The sequence below is a fragment of the Vulpes lagopus genome, chromosome 22 (assembly GCF_018345385.1).
Source record: "Vulpes lagopus strain Blue_001 chromosome 22, ASM1834538v1, whole genome shotgun sequence".
NCBI lineage: Eukaryota > Metazoa > Chordata > Mammalia > Carnivora > Canidae > Vulpes > Vulpes lagopus.
Genome location: NC_054845.1, coordinates 22,025,675 through 22,037,929, shown reverse-complemented (window position 1 = coordinate 22,037,929; position 12,255 = coordinate 22,025,675).

Here is a 12,255-nt window from a genome sequence, read left to right as displayed (position 1 = left end):
TGGCTGAAAAATGTTTTAATTCTGCTATCGCCTGTGACTTTGCTTTGACAAATAATTCTTAGATGCCAACTGTTTTCCCTCAGAGTGGGGTTTGAAGAGTGATCAGCATCTCCCTTCTTGTCTATGACCATCTGCAGGCACTTGGTTTTGACCTTCCTCCCATCTAGAAGTCATTTTCACCTACCATATGTTGTGTTGAGGGTTTTGTCAAATTATTCAGTGGTTTTCAGCCAGAGAAGGGTGTAGGCAATGGACCAACATAAAGCAGATTTTAACGTCTGTACTCATTCTTTCAAATACCTTTTATGTATACTTATAGGTAACTATGCCTTTTACATATAGTTAATAAAAGGATGCTTTGGATTACTTCTGCCATTTGTAAATAATTGGGAATGCTCTTGTTTAAAATGGTGCAATCTGGCCCTTTGAGAGTAATGTTTCACAAAAAAAGACAGGTTAGTCATGCAGGGCTTAGGCAACTTACTAACAATGTATAAACAGTTTCTTTTCTAAATTAGATTTGAGCCCTTGAATGATAATTTTGAATGATTGAATCATTTCCTGCACAGATAAGCCCACTGATTCTATTTGTAGTATTTTATATGCAAAATATCAGTACATTGTGAATAGTCTTTTTAGCCACAAGCCTTTCATTCTAACATTTCTTAGGTACTTTTTTTCTTTAGGTAGAACTATTGAGATTTATAAATCTTGTAACCTAAAAGTAAAGGCAGTATTGATGATAGGTCTTCTAAAAGGCAGATGGAAAAAAAATAAAAGGCAGATGGAAGTCCTCTAGATGTAGGGGTGATAATGGAGATTTTTTTAAAAAACCTAAGAAACAGCTACAATGATAACACAAAAAAAGATAAAGCCATTTAATGATGACCAACTGGGCATATTGGAGGGTGGAATATCAAGTGAAAAACCTATTAATCTTCTATAACCATGGTTGAGGAAAGAGAAAGAAAGGACAAATTAAAATATTGAGAATATTTTCTAAATTATTCTAAAGTATTTAGAATAATTGCTTTGTATCTTATGTTACACAATGATAATTTCTTAAGAATTGGCAGGTATCCAGAATGTGGAAGGGGTGGTCCAAGATGGCAGCCTGGCAAGATCCTGAACTCAGCTCCTCCTGGGAACGCACTGAATCTACAGCTACACATGGGTCAGTTCCCTCTGAAAAAGAGCTGAAAACTAGCTGAGCAGCTCCTTCATGAAAACTAAATTGCTATTGACTATTGTATAGATAGGCTCTTATATGTGAGCCTCATGATTACCACAAAGCAGAAACCTATAGCAGATACAAAAAAGATAATGAGAAAGGAACCCAAGCATAGCCCTAAAGAAATCAAACCAGAAGGGAAGAAAACAAGAGAAGAAGAAAGGAAAAGAGAGGAACTATAAAACAATAAAAATGGCAATAAGTACATACCTATCAATGATTATTTTTAATGTAAATGGACTATATTCTCTGATCCAAAGACACAGAGTAGCTGAATGGCTAAAAAACCAAAAAACAAGACTCATGTTTATGTTGCCTGTAAAAGACTCACTTCAGATGTAAGGAAACACAGGCAAAGTGAAGGGATAGAAAAAAATATTCCATGCAAATGAAGACAAAAAGCTGAGGTAGCTATACTTACATAAGACAAAGTTGGACTTTATTTAATTTTATTTTTTTAAAGATTTTACTTATTTGAGACAGAACGAGAGAACATGAGCAGGGGCAGAGGGAAAGGGAGAAGCAGACTCACCTATTGAGCAAGGAGCCTGATGTGGGGACTCTATTCTAGGACTTTGGCAGAGTGACCTGAGCCAAAGACAGATGCTTAACCAACTGAGCTACCCACGCACTCCCTGACAAAGTGGACCTTAAAACAGACTATAATAAGAGACAAAGGCATTAATAATAAAGGGGTCAAACAAGAGGATATGATATTTGTAAATATTTACATATTCAAACATAAGAGCATCAAATAAAGCAAATTTTAGCAGACTTACAGGGAGAAATTGACAGTAATACAATAATAGTAGAGATCTTGAATACCCCACTTAATGAATAGGTCATGCAGACTGAAAATCAATAATGAAACATTTGCCTTAAATGACAGATGGACTTAATGCATACATACATAACATTCCATCCAGAAGCAACAGAATATGCATACCTCTCAAATGCACTTGGAACATTCTCTAGGATAGATTGTATGATAGGCCACACAACAAGACTCAAGAAATTTAAGATTGAGATCATGTTAAGCATTTTTTTCTGACGACAGTGGTATGGAGCTAGAAATCAATGATAAGAGAACTGGAAAAATCACAAATATGTAGAGATTAAACAACGTGCTACTGAACAACCAATGGGTCAATGAAGATATCAAAATAGAAATCAGAAAAATTCCTTAAGACAAATTAAAATGGAAATACAACATACCAAAATCTATGAGATGTGGATACCCAAAGGTTTTTTTGTTTGAAATCTCTATAACAGCAGTTCAAAGAGGGAAGTTCACAGGATGCAAATCTATCTCAAAAACAAAAAAAGAAAAAATATGAAACAATCTAACTTTATACCTAAAGGAACTATAAAAAGAACAAACGAATCCCAAAGTTAGTAGAAGGAAGGAAATAACAAAGATCAAAGTGGAAATAAGTGAAATAGAGACTTAAAAGGCAGTAGAGTAGATCAATGAAATTAAGAGCTCGTTCTTTGAAAAGATAAAATTAATAAACCTTTCACCAAACTCACCAAGAAGAGAGTTCAAATAAATAGATGAAAGAGGAAAAGTTACAACTGATAACCACAGAAATACAAAAGATGATAAAAGATTACTTTCAACAATTCTATACCAGAAATCCGACAACCTAGAAATAAATTCCTAGAAACATATAATTGTCCAAGACTGAATCATAAAGAAATACAAAATGTAAATAGACCAATTACCTGTAAGAAGATTGAATCAGTAATCAAAACCCTCTCAACAAACAAATGACCAGGACCAGACCAGCTTTGCTGTTAAATTCTACCAAACATTCAAAGATTTAATCCCTATCCTCAAATTTTTCCAAAAAATGGAAGAGAGGGGAATTCTCCCAAACTCACTTTACAAGGCCAACATTACCCATATACCAAAACATTGCAACAAAAGGAAAATTTCAGGCCATTATTTTTGATGAACATAGACACAAGAAGTCTTAACAGAATGTTAGCACACTAAGCTCAACAATACACTAAAAGAATCCTACATCATGATCAAGTGACTTTATTCCAGATATGCAAGGACGACTCAACACCCACAAATCAATCAAGGTGATGCACCACATTAACAAAATAAAGGATAAAAGTTATATAGATGCAAAGAAGATTGATGAAATTCCTTACTTATGTATGTGTGTGTGTGTGCGTGCGCACATGGGTACGTGTGCATGCCGGTAGGAGTGGAGAGGAGGGACAGAAGGAGAAGAAGGTGAGGGAGAGAGAGAATCTCAAACATCCTCCATGCCCAGCGTGGAGCCTGACCTGGGGCTCAGTCTCACAGCACTGAGATCATGACCTGAGTTGAAGTCAAGAGCAGTTGCTTGACTGACTGAGCCACCAGGTGCCCTTCCCCCATTTTTAAAAGAGAAATACTGATTTTAATTCAACATAAGGTAAGCTCTAAGCATCTGTCATCTTCAGTCTAAAATTTAGCAAAAACTGTTGAAACAAGGCACAATTTTCCCCCATACTTGTTACGTGGCTCCAGTTACAAAAAAAAAAAATTTATGAAAATGTTAAAAACATAAAAATAGAAGTCTGTGATTTAAAAAAAAAGTGTATAAAAATTTCCTGCAAAACCTGTCAACGTTGTTCCTTATCCTACAAAATAGCACCAGTAAGATGAATAAAAGGTGTTAAAAACCATTACGACAGCATTTCTGAAATGCAGCTTTCCCGACCTCCTGTTCCCCCTAAAAACAACTTCTCATGAAATACAAAAGGACTTTAAAATCTCTGGAGGGGAAGTCGAGCTTTTACTGCAGTTTCCCCCTGCAATCTCTCTTAGATAAGGAGAAAGTGAGGGGAATGTGCTTGTGCCCTGGCTGTCACTGCTGCTTCTCAGTTTGGAAAAAAGGTGGAGGATTTGAGATGTCATATTTCTCATGTGAGGACTGTGCCAGTGTAGTCTGGAAGGTACATTCTGGGGGCATGGGGGATGTCTTGCCTAAGTCTCCTCCTTTGCCCCCTTCACAGGAGGAAGAGGGAGACAGTGAGAAGCCATACACCTGCCTGCATAATATACAGCAGCTTGTAGCCCATCCCATCCCCTTCCTTAGCTCTCCAGAAGGTTCTATGGCAGTCCCTGGGATGGATTTAACTAAGGGTGGACTTCCCCTTGGGTTTGGAGGGGAAAGTAGCTCTGAATGTGATGATGAGGTCATCCCTGTTGAAATCATCAAAGTTATGGAAAATACATAAGCCCTGACAGTGGGTCCCAGTCCTTTTTACTGAGACCAGGGGAAATATGTTGAGTAAAATTCCAGAAAGACATAGGCATCATTTCCTTTTCTGCTAGTCCTAGAGAAAAAAGACACCCAGGGTACTTAAAATGTCCCTTAGCTACATCAACATTATGATAAAAATTCAACAATGTGACTATAAAGAGAATGTACCTCAACATAATAAAGGCCGTATATGACAAGCCCCACACCTAACTCATACTCAATGGTGACAAGCTGAAAACTTTTCCTCTAAGATCAGCAACAAGACAAGGATGTCCATTCTCACCACTTGTATTTAGCATAGTATTGGAAATCCCAGTCAGAGCACTTAGACAAGAAAAAGACAAGACATCCAAATTGGAGAGGAAGTAAAACTGTCAATGTTTGCAGATGACATGATTTTTGTATAGAGAAAATCTTAAGGACTTCCTCCCAAAACTGTGAGAACTAATAAATTTAGTAAATTTTCCAAGTACAAAATCACTATGCAAGAATCTGTTGTGTCTCTATATCCTAACAATTAGCTATTAGAGAAATTAAGAAAGCAATCTGCCTAGGAATAAATTTAATCAAGGAAGTGAAAGACCTGTACACTGTAAATTATAAGACATCAACAGAAGAAATTGAAGAAGATGCAAGAAATTGAAGAAAAGGAAAGACTTTGTACTCATGGATTGGAAATATTAATATTGTTAAGATGTCCATATTGATCAAAGCAATCTATAGATGTAATGCTGCCCATATTGGAATTCCAAAAGCATTTTTCACAGAAATAGAACAAATAAACCTAAAATTTGTATAGAGCCATGAATCACCTCAAATAGCCAAAGCAATCTTGAAAGAAAGCTAAAGGCATCTGTGTTCTCTCATTTTAGATTGTACTAGAAAGCCTTAGTAATCAAAAACAGTATGGCTTTGGCATAAAAACAGACACATAGGTCAATGGACAGAAAAGAGAGTCCAGAAATGAGCCCGCACATGTATGGTCAACAAGTTTATGACAGAGAAACTAAGAATATACAATGGGGAAATTACAGTCACTTTAATAAATGGTGTCGGAAAAACTGGGCAGCCATATGCAACGGAATAAAATTAGACTACTATGTCATACACAAAAATTACCTCCAAATGGATTAAAAACTTGAATGCAAGATCTGTAAACATAAAACTCTTCAAAAAAAATAAAAACGAAAAATAAGTGGTGAGTTCCTTGACATTGGCTTTGGCAATGATTCTTTGGATCTAACTCTAAAAGCAAAGACGACAAAAGCAAAAATAAACAAGCAGGACTACATCAAACAAAAGCGTCTGCACAGCAAAGGAAACCATCAACAAAGTGAAAAGACAACCTACTAGATGGTTGAAAATAAGCACAAATCATATATCTGATAAGGAGTTAACATCCAAAATATGCAAAGAACGCCTACAACTCAACAGCAAAAAGCCAAAAAAAAAAAAAAAAAAAAAAAGATAAAAAAAAAAGGTAGAGGATCTGAGCAGACATTCTGCCAAAGAAGACCTACAGATGGCCACCAGGCACATGAAAAGATATTCAACATCACTAATGATCAGGAAAATGCAAATCAAAACCACAATGAGATATCCCATCACATCTGTTAGAATGGCTATTCTCAAAAAGACATGAAATAACAAGTGTTGTAGAGAAAAAGAAACCCTTGTGCATCGTTGGTAGGAATGCAAATTAGAGCAGCCACCATGGAAAACAATATGGAGATTCCTCAAAGAATTAAAAATAGAACTACTATATGATACAGCAATTCTACTTTTGGCTATTTATCTAAAGAAAGTGAAAACATATCTTTGGAAAGATACATGCACCCCTAAGTTCATTGCAGCATTATTTACAATAGCCAAGATTTGGAAACAACCTAAGGGTCCATCAATGGCTGTATATATAAATTTAAGTCATGAAAAAGAATGGCATCTTACAATTTGTGATAACATGGTTGGACCTTGAAGCTTTCTTTCTCAAGATTGCTTTGGCTATTTGAGGTGATTCATGGCTCTATACAAATTTTAGGATTATTTGTTCTATTTCTGTGAAAAATGCTTTTGGAATTCCAATATGGGCAGCATTACATCTATAGATTGCTTTGATCAATATGGACATCTTAACAATATTAATATTTCCAATCCATGAGTACAAAGTCTTTCCTTTTCTTCAATTTCTTGCATCTTCTTCAATTTCTTCTGTTGATGTCTTATAATTTACAGTGTACAGGTCTTTCACTTCCTTGATTAAATTTATTCCTAGGCATTTTATTCTCTTTGATATAATTATAAATGAGATTGCTTTCTTAATTTCTCTAATAGCTAATTGTTAGGATATAGAGACACATCAATGGCTATATATATAAACTTAAGTCATGAAAAAGAATGGCATCTTACAATTTGTGATAACATGGTTGGACCTTGAAAGGTATTCACTGCTAAGTGAACTAAGTCAGAAAGACAAATACTGCATGAATTCACTTATATATGGAGTTGGAAAACAAACAAAACTCGTGGATACAGAAAGCAAAATGGTGGTTGCCAGAGGGGAGTGCATTTGGGGGCTGATGACACGGGTGAAGAGGTTACAACTTCCAGTTATGAAATAAATGTCATGGGCTTGTAATGTGCAGCATAGGGACTATAGTCAACAATACTGTAGTAAATATTTATAAGTTGCCCAGAAAGTAAATCTTAAAAATTCTCATCACAAGAAAAAAAAAGGGTATAACCATATGAAGAAGGATGGTAACTTGATTTACTGTGGTGATCATTTCTCAGTGTGTATATATGTGTTTTGTGTGTGTGTGTGTGTGTGTGTTTCGAATCATCATGTTGTACACCTAAAACTAATATAATGTATGTCAATTATACCTCTTAAAAAAGAAAGAATTGGCAGCTAAAATAAGCCTGTTCACTGAAAGGTATGCTTGTCATCTTGTGGATTTTCACCTATAAGAAAATACAGTCATTCAATTTCAATATATGTTGAATATCTTGGGGAAGTTAGAGGCAATAAGCCACTGAACCTACGTTGGGTAGTGAATAATCTGAATTATTTCTATATATAGAAATATCAGATTCAGGTGGTTACCTCTGTGGAATGCCTTAAATATCATATAATAATTTTTGAAGGAAAGGAATCCATAGAACACAAAAGAGGAATTTAAATGTTAAACGTGTCTTTAATGCGACCATCTCTACCAAAACCATCAGCGTGTGCTGAGTGTCGGGAAATCGTGAATTAGAATCTTGATCCTGAGCCATTTCCTTCTTTTGTTTTGAACCTTTACCAAAATGTTGTTCCTTTATAAATCATTTCCATTTGTAGGTGATCTTCAGGATCTCCAAAAATAGCATACTGCTTCAGTTGTCTTGTTTAAAATGTTGCGTCACATGTAAGCAAAAAGGTTACAGAACCAAAGCTCAGAGTTTTTCCCTCCCAATTATTAGATATTCCTTCTTCCCCATTTTATATTTGGGCATTTTCTTCTTGCCAATTTTGTCACCATATATTTTTAATAGTTTTTTTCTTACTGTAAGCTATCTATCTGCCTCCATCTCTCCCCCCACACCTTTTTTTTTTTTTTTTTTGCTTCTGCCAGACTTTCATTTACCTTGGTACTACCATTCTTCTACTTTGCTCTGTATTTATACCCCTTGTTGCCTATTCAATGGTGTTCAGTTTCAAATATCTGATCTTCACTACAGTGATTTTCTAGCTTTGTCATCCAAGAGGAAAATATGTTTCACAGGACTCTTGGAATTGTCTACTTTTGTAAAGCCATCAGAAGTTCCCCTACTTCAGTAAATGGAATACTACTTAAAAAAAAAAAATCTATCTTCTTTACACCCCCCCCCCCCCCCAGAATTTTGCTTTTACTTCAACATTTACTCAATGTAGCTATCAATCAATTAGCAAAATTTTTATTTTGTTACTGGAGAAAGTCAACAATCCTTTGACTGTTATCACAGAAACTGTGATCTAATTTATATGACCTCCTTAAAGCTAGGGCTATGTAGTGATCACAGCAGCGAATGCTTTCTTGCTGCATACCCTACCATGACCAGACATCACTTTGGTTGCTTCATATGTGCAAAATAATTCTCACAACAGCTTTCATTTCCTCAGTACTATCTTTGTCCCATTTTAAAAATGGGGCAGGCTCCGAGAGGTTAAGTGATAAAAGAATCTTCAAGAGTTCCAATGCAAGATGGATGAAACAGATAGAAATATAGCCCGGGTAGAATAATGTCCAGGTTCACAGCTAATGGCAAATTTCTTATACTGCTAGGAAATGGTCTGGCTGAAAAAGATAAGTATGGTTTTCCGCCATCTGCTTTAAAATATGAAAGTAATGTGATTTTAATATGCCCACTTTTGAGAAGAGACAGTGGCCTGTATACATTTCTTTTGCCTTTGATCTGATAAAATTCATTTTTTAATATAGGTCATTTCAGAGAAGATTCTTGCTTATTAGGTAAAATATACTAGTAACAAAAGAGGCAAAATTTGTCCCATCTAGTGAAAAAAGAACATTAAAAAATTTGGAGAAATATTTAAGCGCTGGGCTGTCAGGATTTTGCCAAAAACCCAAAACTGAGTCTTTAATGTTATAGGCTTGAGTTGTCATCGCCCTTGGAGGAAAATAGGCATATTTGTTTTTTCTGCAGTTATGAGTACAGCCAGTTTCACTGTGGCATTGATGGAGTTAGCTGGCTTCAGCTGCTGGGTTTTTGCTATTTTCAAGATAAGAGCTGATGCAATCATACAGAAGCTCCTGATATTTATGTAGATGTACTCTATGGCTTGAAGAATTCTTCTCTACCTAATTTCAAATCACTGCTAGGCATGGTTGGGCCAGTACAATGTTTCTCAATTTCTTGGAGCTTTGCTACATATTTCTGCCACATAAAAGTCAAGGATGTATTAAATTAAATCACCCATCTCCTGATAATAAGATTGGTGATTGCCGCTCTTACATCAGAGCACACTCTTATATCCACAACTGAAGATGTCAAGCATTTCTGTCTCTATTAGAGCAAATTTAAGTATGTCTGAATCAGGGTTCAAATAGATACTTTGCCAAATATTTATGTTTATTTTATATATTAAGAACATAGCCTTGAAAACATTTTTTAACAAAGGAGTTCCTTTCGACTTGTGTATCACTGCCAACTGTGGTGACTCTGAAATCAGAATTTTGTAATATTTTTGATTCATGAGAAAGAATAGCATGTGTTTTGCTCTTCTGTAGCAATATTGGTTCTGCAGAGGAGGAGGTAGTAAAAAATTTATTTTTTCTGAGTACACTAAGCAAACGTGAATCAGAAGACACATGGGAAGGAAATATATGTTCTTCTGAGCACTATTTTTGCAAAGGCTCTTTTTGGCAATAACCACACTTTATGTCCCTGTCCTTTACAATATTCTGTAATTTCTAATACCACATAAAATAAATTTACTCTTTCCTCTTCAAGTCAGCAGTTGTAGGTTCTGCTATCAATCCCTCAAGTTAAAGTATATTGTGTGGTTTGAAGCAGCATGATATAGTAGCAAGAGCATGAGACCAGGAGTCGGAAGTTCTGGATTGAGTTCCCACTGGACCATTTACTATCAACCAGGACAAGGCTTTTCAGAGTCTCATTTTTTTGACCCATGTCAAAAAATAATAATCTTTTACTATCCCACAGTGGCTTTGTATATCAAGTAATAATGCATGTTTAAATTGTTAGGTCCTCCGTAGATAATTTTGGAGGCTTCTGACAACATACTAGCTTTTCTAAATTCAGGGCTTATTTTATCCGGGGTGGGGGAGGGGGAGGGAATAGCTGATAGATGTACTTGACCAAGGCAAAGTTATTGGCTGTCAAGAGAAATCGGAAGTGTTTTATACATCAAAAAAAGTCTTATACTTTAGAGGTGAATAGCATCTCTAGAAGCTCTCCAGTTGTGAGATACAGAATTGCACCAATTGTATTATTTGCAACTTATCTAAATTTGAAATATTTTATATATGCCATGTAATCAAAGGTAAATAAAATGAATGATATTTTTAATAGATGCCTTCTACTCTATTAAAATTGTGGGATACTTTTGTACACCAAGAATATAACTATAACATAGTTTTGATAATAGCATAAATTATTTATTCTTCCTTCATATGATTTTTAGTGAGTTATTTCTTGAAAAAGTTTATTTATATTTTTAAGTAAGTAGGTATTATTCAATGCAAATGTTTTTTTTTCTCTTTTTTTTTCTTTTTAATTAATTTTTATTGGTGTTCAATTTACCAACATACAGAAAAACACCCAGTGCTCATCCCGTCAAGTGTCCCCCTCAGTGCCCGTCACCCATTCCCCTCCAACACCCGCCCTCCTCCCCTTCCACCACCTCTAGTTCGTTTCCCCGAGTTAGGAGTCTTTATGTTCTGTCTCCCTTCCTGATATTTCCCAACATTTCTTTTCCCTTCCTTTATATTCCCTTTCACTATTATTCATATTCCCCAAATGAATGAGAATATACACTGTTTGTCCTTCTCCGATTGACTCATTTCACTCAGCATAATACCCTCCAGTTCCATCCACGTTGAAGCAAATGGTGGGTATTTGTCGTTTCTAATTGCTGAGTAATATTCCATTGTATACATAAACCACATCTTCTTTATCCATTCATCTTTCGATGGACACCGAGGCTCCTTCCACAGTTTGGCTATTGTGGCCATTGCTGATAGAAACATCGGGGTGCACAATGCAAATGTTTTATTTCTAAGCCTCATAATTTTTAAAGAAAGAACATAAAGGATATCTTCTTGAGCTATTCATAATTACATAATCTTAGTGGTATAGGAGAATCATAAATTGCAATCAAGATTAATCTTGTAATTGGATTTTCAATCATGCATAGATTCAGTAGTATCTCCTTCAAGAATTAGAGGACTTTAAGTGGTATAGACTATTAAGTTCACAAAGTAATCATATAATAGTTATCTATAAAATATCTGTAGTCTGATGTTTTGTTCTTTACAGCAAAATAAAAATACGTGAAATCAGAACTTCGCTCTGAATTTGTAAACTTGCAAAACTATATAACATTTCAGGAAATATGTTCTAAAAAGTAGTCAGAAATCAAATGTCAATTCAGGATGACTAACAAAGAGATGATGATTACCAAGAAAGTTTTTCTTTTTTTCCTTCCTAGTTCGTTCATTCTCTCTCTCTTTCTCTCTCTCTCTTCCTTTGTCATTCTCTATTGGAGGAAATCATCCTATCTATAAACATCATTATCCTCAAAATGCTCAAAATAATTTTCAAAAAAATACTTATTCTTTTGTCTCTCTGAAATTTTTACACTGCTTATCAAAAAGTCTTTACTTTTTACACCCTACTTTTTATACTATAAACGTGTATCTGTCAAAAAACATTGCTTCTTAAGTAAACATTTACTGAAGACCAAGTCTACTACTAGTCATATATAGGCTCTGTGCAATTCAAGGTGAGAAGACATAGTTTTTGATTCATGAGGCTAAATTTTCCTGATTTAAACAAATTTAAGAATCATTTTAAAAGGTAAATTAAATTTTAATATCTAAGACAAAGCCAAATTATATTTTTATCACTTATCTAACACAGGAGGGTGTATGTGTGTCAGTTACATATCACCATAACAAAACTATGGGCTTAAAAATGAGTCATATTTCATGAAGCTATGGCTTGATTGGATTCATCTGATTCATGAGGCTGTGGCTT